At 36.4% G+C, this 19,513-nt stretch overlaps 1 pseudogene; it reads right to left on the bottom strand.

Annotated features, from left to right (window-relative positions):
• Positions 1-15,235, bottom strand: part of LOC133763037 (seipin-like) — a 28,422-nt pseudogene extending 13,187 nt beyond the window's left edge.
• Between the last annotated feature and the right edge of the window lie 4,278 nt (positions 15,236-19,513).

Raw genomic sequence — 19,513 nt, 5'->3', positions numbered from 1 at the left:
TCCGCTGGTTCACCCCCAAAAAGGCTGCTATGGCTGGCACGCTGTGCCGATCCAAAGCCCGGAGCCAGGTGCTTCCTCCCAGTCTTCAATGCAGATGCAGGGCCCAAGCACTTGGGCCATCCTCCACTGCCTTCCTTGGCCACAGCAGAGAGCTGGACTGGAAGAGGAGCAACCAGGAGAATCTGGTGCCCCAGCCGGGATTAGAACTCTGGGTGCCAGCACCACAGGTGGAGGATTAGCCAAGAGAGCCACAGCACTGGTCTTACTGTTGAATATTTTCTAGAAAAATTACAGGCTAAAGAGAAATAGGAAAGGGAAGTTGCTTTAGAAAAATAAAATGAAAAGAATCCTCTAAAAATTGATATTAAAATTGAATTTTTTAAAGAAATAACAGGCTCTTGTGGAGGAAAGAATCAGTTTGGGGGGAAAAGGAAAATGCCAGTAGATTAAAAGAGTTGTGATGAAGCCTTCATCTCCCTAACTGTACTTGCTGCTGTTTGATGTATGTATTGTCTTATAAGAGCAAACTTGTTTGTAAGTTTTAAAAATTCTATGCATATATAAAAACAACCTTTTAAATTGTAAATGATATTATTTAAGTACAGTAATTTTGAAAGTGAGCTTTACAAGCAACTTGTTAAGTTGGCAGTAATTTGGTAATTTGTTGAATTTTCAGGAGAATGTTTCAAAAGGTCACACTATTAGAAATATGAGTTATAAAGACTTTCACATGAAATAAATGCTGAAGACTAGTTCTCTAGTGGCTCAAAGGAATGAGTGTGTTTACAAATATACTTAAATCTAAATATAGGAAATTATGGGAAAACGACAATACATAAAAGTATATGGGGGGGCATTGCTGTGGCATAGTGGGTAAAGCCGCTGTCTGCAGCGCCAGCATCCCATATGCAAGCCAGTTTGAGATCTGGCTGCTCCAGTTCTGATCCAAATCTCTGCTGTGGCCTGGGAAAGCAGCAGAAGATGGCCCACGTCCTTGGCCCTTGCACCCACGTGGAAGACCAGAGGAGGCTCCTGGCTCCTGGCTTCAAATCAGCACAGCTCCTGCCATTGCAGCCATTTGGGGAGCAAACCAGCAGATGGAAGATTTCTCTCTCTCTCTGCCTCTGCCTTTCTGTACCTTCACCTATTGAATAAATAAATAAACCTTTAAAAAAGTATATGGGTAGGGGGCCAGTGCTCTGGCAAAGCAGGTAAAACCACTGCCTTCAGTGCTGGCATCCCATATGGGTGCCAGTTCGAGTCTCAGCTGCTCCATTTCCAATCCTTCTCTCTGCTATGACCTGGCAAAGCAATAGAATCTGGTCCAAGTGCTTGGTCCCAACACCCATGTGGGAGACCCAGAGGAAGTTCCTGTCTCTGGGCTCAGCTCCAGCAGTTGTGGCCATCTGGGGAATGAAAAGTGGATGGAAGATCTGTTTTTTTTTTTTTTCATAATGCATTTTTAAAATTTTTTCAACTTTTATTTAATAAATATAAATTTCCAAAGTACAACTTTTGAATTATAGCAGCTTTTCCCCCCATAACCTCCCTCCCACCCACAACCATCCCATCTCCCACTCCCTCTCCCATCCCATTCTTAATCAAGATTCATTTTTCAATTATCTTTATATACAGAAGATTAACTTAGTATATACTAAGTGAAGATTTCAACAGACTACACCCACAAAGACACACAAAGTATAGAGTACTGTTTGGGTAGTAGTTCTACCGTCAACTCACATAGTACAACACATTAAGGACAGAGGTCCTACATGGGGAGCAGATGCACAGTGACTCCCGTTGTTGATTTAACAGTTGACACTCTTATTTATGACGACAGTAATCACCCAAGGCTCTTGTCATGAGCTGCCAAGGCTAAGGAAGCATCTTGAGTTCACAAACTCTGACCTTATTTAAACAAGGCCATAATCAAAGTGAAAGTTCTCTCCTCCCTTCAGAGAAAGGTACCTCCTTTTTTGATGGCCCATTCTTTCTGCTGGGATCTCACTCACAGAGATCTTTCATTTAGGTCACTTTTTTTGTCACAGTGTCTTGGGTTTCCATGCGTGCGAAACTCACTCTCATGGGCTTTTTAGCCAGATCCAAATGCCTTAAGGGCTGATTCTGAGGCCAGAGTGCTGTTTAGGGCATTTGCCATTCTATGAGTCTGCTGTGTATCCTGCTTCCCAAGTAGGATCATTCTCTCCTTTATAATTCTATCAGTTATTATTTGCAGACACTGGTCTTATTTATGTAATCCCTTTGACACTTAATCTAATCTTTTTGATCAATTATAAACTTAAACTGATCACTTTAACAAGTAAGGTGGCCTGTGGATGCACGTGGGAGACCCTGAAGAAGTTCTTTGCTCCTGGCTTCAGATTGGCCCCAATTTAGCCATTTGGGAAGCAAACCAGCAGTCAGAGGATTCTCTCTCTCTCTCTCTCTCTCTCTCTCTCTCTCTCTCTCCTTCTACAATTCTCTGCCTTTCAAATAAATAAATAAATCTTTAAAAAATAAAATCAGGGAAAATATGATATTTGTCTTTTTGTGACTGGCTTATTTCACTAATCATAATAGTCCCCAGTTGTATCTATTTTGCTGCAAAAACAGGATTTCATTATTTTTTATGGCTCAATAGTATTCCATCATGTATATATATCACAATTTCTTTATCCCAGATACAGATAACTCTTTCATTGATTTTATTTCCTTTAGTTTTAATTCCCAGGAATGGAATTGCTGAGTCATTATAGCTTCTTAAGGTGAATATGTGTTCTCAGAGGAAATTTATGGAACTCCCTTTTGTATCTGGATTAATGCATTATAGTAAAAAAAAACTTTCTTTTTACTTTATTTATGTAAGGTGAACAAATTTAATATATAGATTTAAAAGCATAATGATACTTCCTCACCCTATTTTCCCTCTCTCTTCTCTCCATTCTTATTTTTTAATTTTTGCAATGATATACTTTCAGTTTATTTTATAATCAAAAGCTTAACCCTCCACCAAATAATGAATTCAACAAGTAGCAAGTGGAAAAACTATTGTTTCTCAAGAGTGTAGAGAAAGCTGTAAAGAATAATCAAAATCCAAAATGTCAGTTTTGCTTATACATATTACATTTTTTACACTTTGTATATTAATCACCACAAATCAGTGAAAACATATGATATTTACCTTTTTGGACTGGCTTAATAAATTCAGCCTATTGTCTTAAAATTACTGTGATTATACAAATATTGCCTTGCAATCTGACTTTTTGGTTAGGATAGAATGGGGAGTTAGCACAGCATGTGGACATTGTTGGTGGAGAATAGTAGGAATGATCCAACCATTCTTTAAAGAGAAATACAGCACTATGCTTTATGTGGTAGCCTGACACAAAAAACATAGTTCTGGTTATGCTGATGCTAATTCTCGTACTGGAACATTTTGCTAGAATTATTCTCTCTTTTCTAACCAAAAAAGATGACTTATTTTCCTCGAGAGCCTATGGGATCTTGAGCTTCTATTTCTCTTCCCCCTCTACTCTGTAGTATCAATAAGCTAGAACCTCTCTAATGTCTAGACAAGTACTTTGGATATATTTGCATGCATGAAACAATTGGAAATGTTCAAGAAGGGAAAAAATGCGTTAGGTCTGTAATCAAGTGTGTAATTGAAGCTGTGGTTCTTGGCTCACATGGATTAATCTTGGATGAAGAGACTGAAGCCCAGAAAATTTAAATGGCTGGCCTTATTTATGTCTGTAAGTCATTTTTCCAGGTTCTTTTGCAAGAGTTTCAAATTCTTTTGCATTGCCATGTACCCATCAGAGAATAAATCTGTGGAAACCAATATTCACTAGTACTTTCACACTGTGTGTGTGAAAAAATACTTTTAAATCTTACTACTTCACTAAATGAAATAATGTGACAGGATGATAAAAGTTATTCAGAGTTTATGAAATAAATATCTGGGACTGAATTTTAAGGCATGATCCTGGAGTGAGGGACATTGTGTTAAACTGAGAAAGAAGGAGACTGAATATTTTTTCAACAGATAATTATGCTATTATTAAATGTTGAACGCAAAATATAAAAGAATAAAGGCATTATTCATTTGGCTGAGATTGTCTGAAAATTTCTCCCACTCACACTGGAGACTTGTGGATAGAGAAAGATGTTATTCTAAAGTGAAAGCATGTACACAACATTGAACTTGTGTTCCTGGGTAGCTTGAGTGGGCTGATGAGTTCTTTTATATTAGAACCTGACATAAAAAAAGGAAATGCTTGAAGGAGTGGAGATGGTGCCAGATTAAGTTGTACTCTCTACCAGATTTTTTTAAAAATCGAATTCTCACATTTAATATTTATAGACATTTAGAAATTAATGGAAATTGTCATGATATCATTGTTGATGATGATAGTTATTTATCATTAAAATACATGCACATGTGTTTATGTGATATATTATTATAAAATTGTATAACCACTTATAGAAGGCGATTTGAGAATGCTATGCCCAGTTACTTAATTTGTGGAGGCAAGAGAAGTGTTTATAGACTTTTAGAATAAAGCATTACTGAGATTTTCTATGTTATCAGAAGCACATATCATTTTCACCTATTCCTCCATGTGTGGAGAGCATCTCTGTGAATGCCTCCTAAATTCCCAGTGCCCACATTGTGAAAGCCATTCTTCTTCATTCAGGCGGCTGTAACAGAATATTTTAGTGACTTCAATAACAAATATTTACTTCACATGGTTGTTTAGAAACTGGGTGTTTGAGACTTGAGTTCTCTAGAAACATGGTTAAACTCTCAGCAAAGAATCTTATTTTCTCTATCTGTGGCCCTCTTCTCGTTACCAGGTGGCTGTCATGTATCTTCACATGGTAGGGAGAAATACCATCTCTTTCATGTCTCTTATGATCCCATTCATGAAGCTTCCACCTTCTTGGCCTATTTACCTTCTAAATGCCCCACTTCTTAACACCGTCATTCTTAGAATGAGAATTTTGACATATGAATGTTGGAGCACAGAAGCATTTAGTCCATAATACCACTAAGCCATATTGTGGGAAGAAACAAACTAATCTGTTTTGACACCATTTCAAGCAGCTCTAAGAGAAACATGTACTGCCATTTGTGGCTTGGTAATTCTCTGCAGAAATAGATTATTATTAAGTTGCATCTTAGAACCACAGACCTCAACGTTGGGAGGTGTATTGAAAAATTGAAGTCCCAGTTTTCCTCAACCTACTATTAGCTGATTCATTTGTTTAAGTAAAATATAACATGACTGAACTTTTATCACCTTTTGAGGTAGATTAGATAAAAATTTTAATTATTGTAACCAATCTGATCTCATGTGGCTTGACTGAAGCTAATTCCATCTGTATGAAGAGGGTGTCATATTTAAATTTTTCCTTGAAAAATAGCAACTTTTCTACCAATTGTTTCTATTCTTATAGTTTCAATTATTTTTCCTTTCTAACCAATGGTTTCAAAATAAGCAGACATAATTATTCACCCTTCTACTTGCCTTCCATATTAATGATGCAACCAAGAGTAGCTTTGTAATTTTACTAATTTCAGTGTTTCCCAAAGTGGGTTCAGTGGAACATTATTCTCATAAGCATAACTCATGAACAAATTTCTAAGGATAGAAATAATCTGGAAATTTTGCAAATTTCTGGACTTCTCTGGAGATTTTTAGTGAGCATTATCATGCTAAAACATTTAAGAAATCTTTGAGAAAAGAATTTGTTTAATTTTCTATAATTTCATATTTCCCAAATTTATTTGATCTCAGAACTCTTTTTCAAGTAACATCTGCCAGAAATTCTTTGAACCAACTGTTCTTTAGAAATGCAGGTTGAGATATTCTAGTCGTAAATTTACAGAGATGTCAACTCACAGGAGGAGGGAGATGAAATATTTGTTGAATAAGTTCTAGTAATGGGAGATGTAACGTAAGGAGAAGAAAGAGCAAGATCATTTGAAGCAAATAGTTGTTTGTCTTTGCTCTTTGTATTTTGACCAAGCCTACCTTGGGTCTCACTGTTTTGTCCCTGCTTGCTCTGGTGGATGCCTGAGCATGGCAGCCTTCTGTAGGACTACAAACCAGAGAACATGTGTGAGAGCTCTATGGAGCCTTAAAACATCATAAATAAGACCATACATATTATATATTTATATTTTAAGGAGGGCAATGGATAAGAAGACTTAGCCACAGGGAGTATTTCAATCCTTCATCTTCCTTCATTCTTCTTCAGGGACACATGGTTATATGGTATGTAATTCCTTGCCAGACAGAAATGAGATAGCCAAAACTGAAACTTAATAATTACAATTTGTTCTCAAGTGGAATTTTCAAAAGTAGGTGCTACAAATGGCTCTTTTCATTTGGATGGCAAGCTATGGGAGCAATGTAAAAATCTTAATAAGCTACACAAAGAACGAAAAAGAGGGCCAATAATGTAAACCATATTTTACAGGTAAATGTTAGGAATTGGGGCTGTTGGCTGTGTATTTCCTTGTTTTGATTTGGTGAGGTTTGCAATAAGGGTTTAGTACTTTTGACCTGTGTTTTATTACTTATCAGTAATTTTATAGCTAACAACCAAACTGGAGCAAAATCACAGAATGGACACAATTACAGTAGAATTTACAGAGCATACAGTTCATTTACCTCTGACAAGCCAATATAAAATCCTTCCATTACAATAAAGGGTCACTCTCAAATCAGAATTCTCTAGATTGTTTACACAATGCTTTAAAAACTAAGGGAAAATGTTGCTATAATGATGTGGTGAATTCATCGACTAGAAAAGGTTTTCTGTTTAAAATCTCCCCCTTTTTACAACATTAACCAATACTTTCAATAAATATAATTATTTTATTTCTAAATTGAGGAAACTACTAGAAAATAAAGTCTTCTTTGTTGGCAGTCAGTAAATGTAAAACCACAACAACAATCCTTAAAGCAGAATCAGCAGGATTCTGCAAAATGTACAACTGAGAAAATGGGATTGACTGAGATGTTGCCTGACAAAAATAATTTATGAAGTGCAGTTTTTCATATATACTATGCACACACAAACACAATACACACGAATATGTACACATGCATTAAGAACCAAAAGTACAAGAATATATACTAAAATTTGATAGGTGAAAAAGTAAATGAGATCTCCTTTTATTACATGATTTTAAAAATAGGACCATGTAACAAAAAGAAAAAAAAATAGGAGCATGTAAGGCATGAATTTGCTTAACACACTAAGAAAATCAGATGAGGACATTTCTACATTTATTTCAGTGTTTTGACTGTGATACTAGAAGGTACTGATTAAAGGATGTTATTATATTGATGGGTGTTCAATAAATCATATGGATGAGCTAGCATTTTAAGATCATGAAATACTTAACATTTTCCTAAACATATGCAACCTCATTGAGCTGATACCTTTGTCCCACAGCATTTGAGGGCAAATACCCAAAGTGATTAAAACCAGCTTAGATGGACAGGGTATACGTTTAAATCCCAGTTTTGCCACCAATTATCTGTATGAGGTAAATAACAAGCTCTTCACCTCTCTGAGCCTCAACTACTGATTATTTGAATGTAAAATGGCTTTAATAATTCCATCCTCATTTTGAGTGTGGTCATATTTATGCAAGATATTGGAGTGTCTTCCTTTCAATAAGTATGGAGTAAATTTTATTTCTGTTCCTTCTCTTCTTCCTCCTTCTTTCTACGTTTTCTTTCTCTTCCACCTTCTTACTGTTATTAGTCAATTTTCCACTACTGCCATCTCAGTTGGAATCACTGTATAATTTCCATTCTTCTTTGAATCAGATTTCACTAAATTAAAGGTAAATATGCCAAACAGACAGCAGCCAAAAACAGAGTTACTTTGATGAATTAGTAAAAAGAAATGTGGGGAAGAGGATTGTGGTGCCTCAGTCTCTCGGACTTTCTACTTCCATTAGCTCTAACTTTTAACCATGCCTAATGATGAGATGAAATGACTGTGAAGGAGCCTTTTGGAAGAGCTGGTTTGAGGATCATGATGGGTTGTGTCTCCATCTGACCTGGCCTTGACTCCAGCAGAACTACACGTGGTCCATTCTCCAGCTTCCAGCTTCTCTCTGGTTCCATCACACTCACAGGCTGGGGGAGGGGGCAGGGCTGGGGGAAGAGTTAAGACTTCAGCGCAAATGTTGAAGAAATTATGAGGATTCTGACATTTAAGAATTTCTTTTGCCATGCCTTATAATTTTTAAATGTCAGAGGGAATTGGAGTGGCTATTAAGTCTGAGATCTCAGCACAAACTTAGGTCAGTTTTTTTTATTTTTACTAAAATTGGCTTGTTTATTTCTAGCAAGGAAGCATTGCACTGTGATATGACAATTTCTTTTCTTCATCTGTAACTACTGCATCATTGATTATAAGATAATGCACCACAATTTCAAAAACAAAGCAATAAAAACAAAATCAGATTTGCTTCATTGGCTTTAAGGTATTTTTGTCTATTAGCACAATAGAGCAGGAAAGATGGTAGCATGTTTGATTTACTTCATATCTGAATAGCTTTATTATTGAGAGACTTATCAATAAGGCATAAATACAACTAGTCGGAGACCTCAAGGTCACCTTTAAAGTAATATTGATATTTAGATTTTCTATAATAATCAGTTAGGATATAAATATTATTTGTAAAGCAAACACAAAGAAAAAAACCCAGTAAACTCTTTTCATTTAATTTATGTACAATAAAAGGCAAGACATTTCCAAAATCTGTAATAAACACATTACTTGATATGTGACTCTATAGTAGGAAAGGGGAATTCTGAATATATAAATCAGACTTGTTTCCCATTTTGTTGTACATTACAAATAGTTTTGGAATGGCTTGTTCTGAATCTTTAAGGCTTGATTCAAAGACCACACTATTAATGAAATCTTCTAAGACTATCAGGTGGGAGCATTTTCTTCCTACCTGAAATTTCCAAAACACTTTCTACCTTATGTGGCCATTATTTCCATATGGCTTGTACATTACTTATAAAATGTTAGTCTAGGGAAGCAGGACATTCCTTTTACTTTTCAGGGCAGTGCCCTGTGTAAAATAAATATTAAATCATCCAATATAAGATAGAATGATTCTCCACTTGAAGTCCATCACTTTGGGGCTGTCAAAGTGACACACACACACACACACCATACACCCTTGTGTGGCAATTTTGCCATAATCAGATTTTGAAACTCTAGAATCCAAGGGGTCCAGGAGATGTTCTCTTTCACTGCCAGCTCATGTTTTGCACATGAATGGACTGATGCCCAGAGAAAAAGCATCCTGAAGGCACTGTGAGCAATATGTCCTACAGCAATATGTTCTGGAGGACATGGTGAACGTTTGGCCAACCAAGCAAAAATTTGAGATTATGCTGTTTGATACCTTTGTTATTTTCAGAAGCATTTATGCATGTGTGCATACATGTATGTTGTGTCTATGTGTGTACGTACTTATTTATCGTTAATGAAATGGATCCAGAAAGGTGTCTAATAAAAGTCATTGTAGGATTTACTGACAGAGCCAGAGCTAGAATGCTATTCAGCCTGCCAGTGCATTACGCATCCTGGAGATGGATCTCTGATGCATGGGTCCACTAGCTACTCCTCCACTGGACTCAGCCAAACCAACCAGCTCACTGATATAATCTGAGAGCTGGAGAGCCAGCAGCCAATATGGACAAGCCTGATATACTGGTGAGATACCACAGTTCACCAAGATGGCAGAAACCATTTAAAACTCATGGCTTACTAGTAGCCTTATGTTACTAAACCACTTTACTTTTTTTATAAAATAATATTTCTAGGTATTGTGTCATCTGGTCCTCACAACAATGAGGAAGATAAGGATCCTTACAAATCACCTCTCACATTTGCTGAGGAAGGAGACACACAGCTATGTTTAAGGCAACACACTGAATTTGAGATAAAACCAGGACTTAACCTAAGTAATTAAGTCATGGCCTATTGTCCTTTTGTCTTCCTTTGTTGGATCTACATATGCCTGAATAGGGAGGATGATGTTTATTTAGAAATGTTAGCCATTGTCCTAAAAAATACATTTAAATTGAGGAAATCAAAACATTTTATGAGCTTTCAGCATGAAGATGCCAGCAGCTATATTTTATAGGTCATGCAAATTAGAAAGAACCCTTTCATACTGTGTTCTTTATCCAAGGAGTGACTCAAGCTTAAACATTTAGCCTACATTTATTTAGTGATTCTGTTTTGTGTTAGTTTGCTGTTTATTTTTTTTTTATTATTGTTTTAATGGAACTACTTGGTGATCTTTTTTTTAAACCACAAAAATTCGAGCACAATCAAATACGGAAATGTAGTAAATAGATTTTTGGGTAAGCACTATTGAAAGTTTGAGGTATCTTTCCAAACCCTTTCATTCATATAAAAACAGATATATGAACATATCATATAGGGATATTTAACATTTTAGCTAAATAACTGACTTTTTAACTTCATCATATGATTTCTATAATGTATTTGCTATCTCATTACTGTATATTTAGCTTATGGAAACTAATCTATAATGAACTTTCTGCCTATTATATTTTCATAAACTATGTGAATATTTCCTTGTGAATTTTTTTTTAAATTAGATGTAGAATTACTGTTTATTTCATATTGGCTTTCTCAATTGCATATTCTGAGAAGAAATCTGCATTTAAGAGGTATATTAAAGAGCACTGCTGAGGTCAACACCTTTGGAATGGAAAGGAAAGAAAGAAGGAAGCAAGATTAGTGCATTGCTGGCATCCCATACAGGTGCTGGTTCGTGTCCTGGCTGCTCCACTTGTGATCCAGCTCTCCGCTATGGCCTGGGGAAGCAGTAGAAGATAGTCCAAATCCTTGGGTCCCTGCACCCATGTGGGAGATCTGGAAGAAGCTCCTGGCTCCCGGCTTCAGATTGGTTCAGCTCTGGCAGCTGTGGCCATTTGAGGAGTGAACCAGCGGATGGAAGACCTCTCCCTATGCCTCTCCCTCACACTGTCTGTAACTGCCTTTCAAATAAATAAATAAATAAAATCTTTTAAAAAAAATTACATATGCTTCCAATACTTCATGGTATGTTTAATCCATTTAGAATTTATTCTTACAAATACACCTTACATGATTGTATTATTGAAGATTTGTTAAGACATCAATATATAACAGATACCTTGTTCTTAAGAATCTAGACATGGGGTTGGTGCTGTGGCACAAGGGATTAATGCTCTGGCCTGAAGCGCCGGTATCTTATATGGGAGCTGGTTTGAGACCTGAATGCTCCACTTCTGATCCAGCTCTCTCCTATGGCCTGAAAAAGCAGTAGAAGATGGTCCAAGTCCTTGGGCCCCTGCACCCATGTGGGAGACCTGGAAGAAGCTCCTGGCTCCTGGCTTTGGATCACTGCAGCTCCAGCCATTGCGACCAATTGGGGAGTGAACCATTGGATGGAAGACCTCTCTCTCTCCCTGCCTCTTTTCTCTCCCTGTAACTCTGACTTTCAAATAAATAAATAAATCTTTGTTTGTTTGTTTTTTTTTTTTTAAGAATCTAGACAGAAGTGATACAGCCTTTACTATTTTACATCATAATGGTTGAAGGGTTCTTCAATTTTTCAGTTATCAAGAATATAAGCAGGTTAGGAGCTGCTGTTTAAAGCAAGAAACTTTCTTTGGGTAAATCTCCTAGTGTCTTGTGCAGTTCACTAACATCCTAAGGGAAAGAAAGGCATTGGTGGGGGCTGGCGCTGTGGTGCACTAGGTTGATCCTCCGCCTGCGGCACCGGCAACCCATATGTGTGCCGGTTCTAGTCCCGGCTGCTCCTCTTCCAGTCTAGCTCTCTGCTGTGGCCCGGGAGTGCAGTGGAGGATGGCCCAAGTGCTTGGGCTCCTGCACCCGCATGGGAAGCTGAGAGGAAGCACCTGGCTCCTGGCTTCTGATGAGCGCAGCTCCATCCATTGTGGCCATTTGGGGAGTGAACCAACAGAAGGAAGACCTTTCTCTCTGTCTCTCTCTCTCACTGTCTATGATTCTACCCGTCAAATAAATAAATAAATAAATTCCTTAAAAAAAAGTCATTGGTGGATCTGCTTTCACTTTGAAGAGGTCAGGTGGCAAGCATGCTGTTTTCCTCTGGAGTTTCAGGATGCAGTGGATCAGTGGTATGTGATGGAGAACTTATTAGCTCCTTTTGTAGTAAAAGCAGGAGTGGATTGTTACTGGTCTATTGTTATGCGTTACCTGCGTTTCTCAGAACAGAGGTTCCTGAGTGTTTCCACGGATCTGAAGCAGGGCCTTGCTTTTGCAGCAAACCATTCAACACAGAAGCATAAAATGTGGGGCCATTTTGGATCCTGCTGTAAAGGGTTACAGTTGAGGGTAAACAGATATTAGCAGGCCTCTGATCATTTCTAAAGAAAAGAAAGTAAACAAGACACAGTTGATTTATAATTATAGCCACTTGCAAAGTTATATATAAAGGATGAATGCTTTTCACCCATAATTGGAATGAAATGCCATGAATTTCAAATGCCACCATTTTTATATAAAGTTTTATATTTAAATGTTTAAGTATGTATCTACTTGTTCCTATATTTTGACCCATTCTAAACATCTTTTTCTGAATTTGACAATACTGTAAATAAAAACATGTTTCAATAGAATTCAAGGAATTCTATTATTTTTATCAAAACATTTTTAATAAGTACTTTATTTGAAAGAGTTACAGAAAAAGAGAGGAAGAGATAGAGATCTTACATCTGCTGATACACTCCCCAGATGTCCACAAGGTCTGGGGCTGGGCCAGGCAGAAGCTGGGAGCCGGGAGCTTCATCTGGGTCTTCCACATGGGTGCCAAGACCCAAGGACTTGTGTGATCTTCTGCTGCTTTCCCAGGTTCATTAGCAGGGAGCTGAATTGGAGCAGCTGGGACATGATCCATATAGGATGCTAGTGGACCTTGCAAGTGGCAGCTTTACCCACTATGCCACAATGCTGGCCCTTATTTTTTTAAAGATTTGTTTTATTTATTTGAAAGGTAGAGTTATGGAGAGAGACTGAAAGATAAGGCAAGATCCAAATATTTTTTATCGTATGTCTTTTTTCCAGATGAACAAATAAATTTCAATAGATCCCTATAAGTCATAAGTATTTGTGGGAATTACATTAAATTTATGGAATGATTTTTGGGGAGATTTGATATTTTTATAAATTTAGAATCTCTGCTAACTAGCTGGGGTGTCTTCCATTAAGGTTCTAGCCTCAGGATCTTTAATATGATTTGGGCTTTCCTCATATATTTCCTTATAATTCTTATGTTAATTTCTATGTAACTTACATATTAACTGTTACAGTGAATTGGATCACTAATTTTCCTATTTGCAAACACTATGGGATTATACATCCTGTAACATTACATATATATGGATATATACACATATGTGTGTGTGATATACATCGATATATATGTATATATATATTCAGAAATGTACTGATAAATACTTCATAGCTGACCTTCAGGTGGAAAAAAATTCCTGATTTTTGGAATTTGTCGAATTTATATATATATATATATATATATATATATGTATTTTTCCATGGCCAATTTCAAGGTGTCATCATCAATACTATTGAATGTAAAGTTAGAAAAGTATGCTGAATTTATTTTTGTAAGCTGTTATAAACCAATTTTAGCACTTCACTATTGTATACATATTATACACATTCTAGTCAAATCATTTTAAAAATGATCACAAAAGACAATTTGTAAAATTCAAAGTAAATTTTGAAATAAGAATTTAGAACCTAGGGATTTTTTTAAAGTTTTTATTGACTTATTTTCATTTTATTTGAAGGCAGATAGGGAGCGAGAAGAGAGAGAAAGAGAGAGAGAGAGAGAGAGAGAGATGAATAGAAATCTTCCATCTACTGGTTTGCTCCTAAAATGTTCACAGCATCTAGGGCTGTGTCAGGTCAAAGCCAGGAGCCTAGAATTCAATAAGGTCTCCATATGGGTGGCAGGGACCAGGGTATTTGAGCCACCTTCAAGGGTGCACACTAACAGAAAGCTGGATTGGAAGTGGAGCCAGGATGTGAATCGAGGCATTGTGGTATAGGATGTGGGCATCCCAAGTGGTGACTTACCTGCTGCACCAAAATGAACACCCCAAGAACCCAAGAATTAGAATCTGAAAATCTAAGAATTAAAATTAGGGAAAAAATCAATATACAAGTACCTTTAATTTTCCCCCTAAATTTAGATATCATCACTACTTCTAGTATGCATTCATTAAAGAACCATTTATTGTAATTATTTATCTTGACCTCTGCTTTAAGTGTTCTTGATCCTATTGTTTTTCCCTTTCCTTTTGGTGCTGAGATTACAATTGGACTTACAGATGAATAGAATGTGTTGCACTAGATGCTGAGGTCCATTACACACAACACACTCTGTCTGCACTTAGCTATGTAAGCACTCTGTGCCAAATAGACTTCAAGAGAAACCCCTTAAGACACAGTGTTCTTGTGAAATTCTCAAAGCTTTTCACTATTTTATCTACTGAGGATGCCTCCCGTAATGTTTTCTCCAGAATCTGTGTCAGATCAGAGTTGAAATTTGCAACCCTGAGACTAGGAAAGCTAAGGAAATTTAGTGGAGTTGGGATCTTTTGTTTTGTTTTGACTCTTTTTTGCAATACCTCACAAATATTAAGGGGTTGGCCTCATGCTTCCTCATCTCTCATCTCTCACATTAAGATTCATCATGTCTACAGCAAGTGAAATCCAGGGAAAAATGATGCCTCCATTTGCTTGAGGCTAAAAATTTTCCTCCTCTATCATCTTTCCCTCTGTCTTTTATCCCTGTGCAATTAAAACAAAAGGCATCTTTCTAGACACTCTCTATGCTTGAGGGTTTTTCAAAGCTTTGTTTAGGAAAGTTTCACTTAACTCTTCAGGTAGACTTCTTTTGCCAAGGGTATTAGATTCCTAGGGCTACTTTAACAAATTACTATAGATTAGATTGATAAAATTGATTCCCTCACGGTTCTGCAGGTGAAGTATCTAAGACTAAGGTGTTGGTTAAATTGTTTTCTCCTGAGGTCTCTCTCCTTGGTTTATCCATCCATGGCTGTCTTCTCTGGGTGTCTTCACATGGTCTTTCCTCCATGTGCACCTTGTCCTAATTTCCTCATCTTGTGAAAGTACCAGTCACGTAGAATTAAGGTTACCATAATTATCTCACTTTACTAAATTACCTCTTTATATAGTCACATTAGTAGATCCTGAGGGGTAGACATTCACCATAAGAATTTTTAGGTGTGTAGTTTAGCTCATAGCATCAGAGTTGAAATTCAAATTCTTGTTTATTGTTTGCAACTTAACCTACCTCATTGATGACACTTAATCTGATTTTCCATCTTCAGTTCTATCTTTCGTATTTCTATATTCCTTAGATTGTCAATAGGATTTGGGGTGAAGGGGAAGATAAATACCTGTAATCAAATTGCTGTCATCAACAGTCTTATGATGATGTCATACACTTAATTGTGTGGCAAACAGAGAGAAAATGAGACCATTAATGATCACTGTTGGTCACTCATCTACTGTAAACATGAAGGCCATGTGCATGTGCATGAGTCTCCAGTGAAGAGTAACACTTGAATGGTATCTTACTTAACATTTACTCTTTGAATTGCTCTGAAATGTTTCTAGCTCACACTTCAATGTTGTTGGTTATTATATAATTGAATATTAATATGATTTTAAAGTTAAAGAATGGCATAAAATGGAATTTTTGTGGCTTTTCTGGGATCATCATTATAATATTCAGAAATACTTATTTTTGGAGATAAATATATATTATATATACATATATATAATTACAAGTTCACAGTGTTTACAGTTTTTCCTTCTACTTGTGTCTAATTTGCCACCTTATTTTCAAGTCATATCAACAGATGTGTTTGTATAAATTATAAAAACATTCTTTTTTCCCCCAGAAAACTTTTATTTAAAGAATACAAACTTCATGCATTTCATAAATACAACAACTTTAGGAACATAGTAATTCTTCCCACTGTACCCACCCTCCCACCCACACTCCCATCCCTCTTCCTCCTCCCTCTCATTCTTAACAAAGATGATTAAAAAGGAGTGGTAAAGCTTCACATTTTAAAAACATTTTCTGTGAATGCATTCCATTGTATCCTTTAAGTGCTCATCCCACCAACCAATACAATTATTCATTCAATCAAAATGGGAAAATTACTTATAAAGCTCAGTTTTAAGCAGAGCCACGCACAAAATCTATAGTTTCCATAATAGAAAATGCTAGAAAATGGAATAAAATGATAAATTGACTAATATATGGTATAATTATTTGTTTTCTGTTGTTATCCATCTTTTATCAGTGGCAAGAAGTTACAAAAATACAGTATTTTTAAATAGAAGAAGAAAAAACTATGAATTCTGTAACTGGTTGTATCTTAGAGTTTTTAAAAAATGCCTCTGAAATTAAAATTCTTGCTAGATATTTTCACCCTTGGCCTATTGTTTCTCTTCTCTTTACAAGAATTAACACAATCCTATTGGATAATTTCTTCTGTCATTTATTCAATAAGACACAAATAATTAAGGGAAAATAGTTTTAATGACATGTATTTTATCTTATACTTTCCATAGGTTATTTGGTCATACATGGAAAAATTAGAACAAAAGAAGCTGCATTTTGAGATGAACTTTAGATACCCTAGAGGGAAGAAACAGAAACATGAGCTGCTTTCCCTAGCAGCTTTTAAAATTCTTTCTTCTATTTGTAATTATTTTGATGCTGTTATTTAAAGGTTAGAGTTTTGTTATGGTTACATGGTTTAGCCTCTATCCTCTACCTGTGCTGTCTTAACAGTTAAGGATTCAGGAATCAGGACTTCCCTTTATTTTGCTTTCAATGCAATTGGGTGTTTCTACTTATCATTTTACATTTTGACTCAATGGAATTCTTGCATTTTTGCTCATAAAATGCTTAGTTTATGCAAGAAGTGAGGAAGAAATGTGCAGATTTAGGAAAACAACCTAAATAAGCCACTGTGCTTACTACATTAGAACATGCAGATGGATGAAAATACTCTATGCTTCTGTAACTTTGTGTGTAGGTTTCATTATAATGAAAAGACACAGTAATGCTGAGTTGCACAGAGAAACCTACTCACACTCAGAGCATTTTCTTTCTTTCTTTCCTTCTTTTTTTTTTTTTTTTTTTTTTTTGGACAGGCAGAGTGGATAGTGAGAGAGACAGAGAGAAAGGTCTTCCTTTTTGCCATTGGTTCACCCTCCAATGGCCGCTGCGGCTGGCGCATCGCGCTGATCCGAAGCCAGGAGCCAGGTGCTTCTCCTGGTCTCCCATGCGGGTGCAGGGCCCAAGGACTTGGGCCATCCTCCACTGCCTTCCCGGGCCATAGCAGAGAGCTGGCCTGGAAGAGGGGCAACCGGAATAGAATCCGGAGCCCCAACTGGGACTAGAACCCGGTGTGCTGGCACCGGAAGGCGGAGGATTAGCCTGTTGAGCCACGGCACAGGCTCAGAGCATTTTGAAGATGTTTCTATCACAATATACAAACAGAAAAAATTGCATCATTATTTTACTGTGTTTATTTATCCATAGATGACTGTGTAGGAATAGAAAACCTAGTGGCTGCTCCTTAGGGAAGTGGGAATTCTAATATGTGTTTCATTTTAACCCTGTTCACATAAAATGTCAAAGTGTTCCTCAGCCTTAGTGAACTCTGGATTTGGCTTCATTTTGTAAGTTAGTTTTTGAAACTCCATGGTCTTGAAGAACATGTATACCATGGGACTCTATAGAGACTGCTGAATCTCTTATAAACATTCAGTGACGAGAAGCTGAATGATCAAAATAGTGTACATGGAATCCCCACTAAATGTCATATGCTTCTTTAATTTTTAAACTCCAAGTACTCTTTGTTAAAGTAAGTACCCAGAGTGTAATGGTACTGTCAAGATTTGAACATAGGACTTACAAAATGCTACAGTAATACCAATTCTAGCAGTTGCCTCAGCTTCTCAAGAACCTTCACCCACTCCATGGCTTGCAGTTAGCACAGCGCATACTCATTCACAAGGATGAGAGTAAAGCACAGCTGAGGTGGGTAATGGTTCACACTTTCCAAAACGTTTCAACCTAGCAGTTGCGACCAAAGAAATGAGTGGCAATATCATAACCCGTTACTCAATGACTCTACCATCCACAGAAAAGCCTTATAACCAGGGTATCTTGGCAACATGCAGGAGGAAACAGATGTGCTCAGATTACTCAAAAATTGAATGTAGGAGTTCTTGAGATGGTGCAGCTGGCCCCTGACCCAAGCTGTTTTTGGCCTTTCAATCAGTTACCCCTTCATTTTTATAAGCACAGGAATCCTTTGCACTGAATGCATATCCTTGGTCTAACTTGTATAGCTCTGTCCTCTGCCACTCTTCTTTGGCACACTAACAATAAGTTATTAGATTTTAGGACCCACAATGTTCTTCTAAACTTCTGTGTTTCTGATCAAGCTGTCCTTGGTTTGAGTTTGTTAATACCATTATCCCTTTCTTACTAATGCAGTTTGCTCATTTCAGGTCTCACATCAAAGACACTTCTTTCTCTGTGGTTCCTTCTAGAACTCCCCCAGATAAACCAAAACACTCCTCCTAGGCTCCCATGGATTTTCTACTTATCTTTGCTATAAAAGTAATAATTATTCAAATTAAAATAGTTTATTTTTGTCTTTCATTATTATCTTAGTATTGTACTTCAAAATGATTCTGAGCAGAAATTATGTCTTCCCTGATTAAATGGGTGACTGAATCAGAGTAAAACTTCAATAAACTTTGTTTAATTGACTGAATAATTACTGATATGGAAAATGAGGCCACACAATCTCTATGTTTTTAGCTTTTCTTTTGGCAAAAAAAAACCTTAGTATATATGGCATTAACCTAATTATTGATTGTACATTAAGAATTATTAATTATATACTACTAATAATTTTAAAATATGCTTTCTTACTATGTACTGCTACATACAGAAAAATTATAAACCATAGCTTCAAGTTCCTATTTTATAAGAAAATTAAAGAAACAAATTAGTTAAAGAATTAAATAATCTTTTTCCTTTTTGAAAGTCTAAAGAAAGATAGAAAGAAAAAAGAAAGAAAAAGAAAGTTTTGTATTCTTGAAGAAATTTACATGGACTGTCTTCCTTTAATGGTATTTTGTTTCAGTGGTCTTAATAATGTATAAGCACTTTGAGTTAAGGAACAATATGGATACTAGACTAAGGGACAGAATTTTTTCTATTTGGTGTTTAACAGTAGAATCTTCCAAAGGGAAATAACAAAATGATTTAAATCATTTTATATGAATTCCCATCAAAAGAGCTTTTAAA

The sequence above is a fragment of the Lepus europaeus genome, chromosome 1 (genome assembly GCF_033115175.1).
Source record: "Lepus europaeus isolate LE1 chromosome 1, mLepTim1.pri, whole genome shotgun sequence".
NCBI lineage: Eukaryota > Metazoa > Chordata > Mammalia > Lagomorpha > Leporidae > Lepus > Lepus europaeus.
Note: the sequence above shows the minus strand (reverse complement) of the source record. Positions and strands in the feature narration are given on the sequence as shown.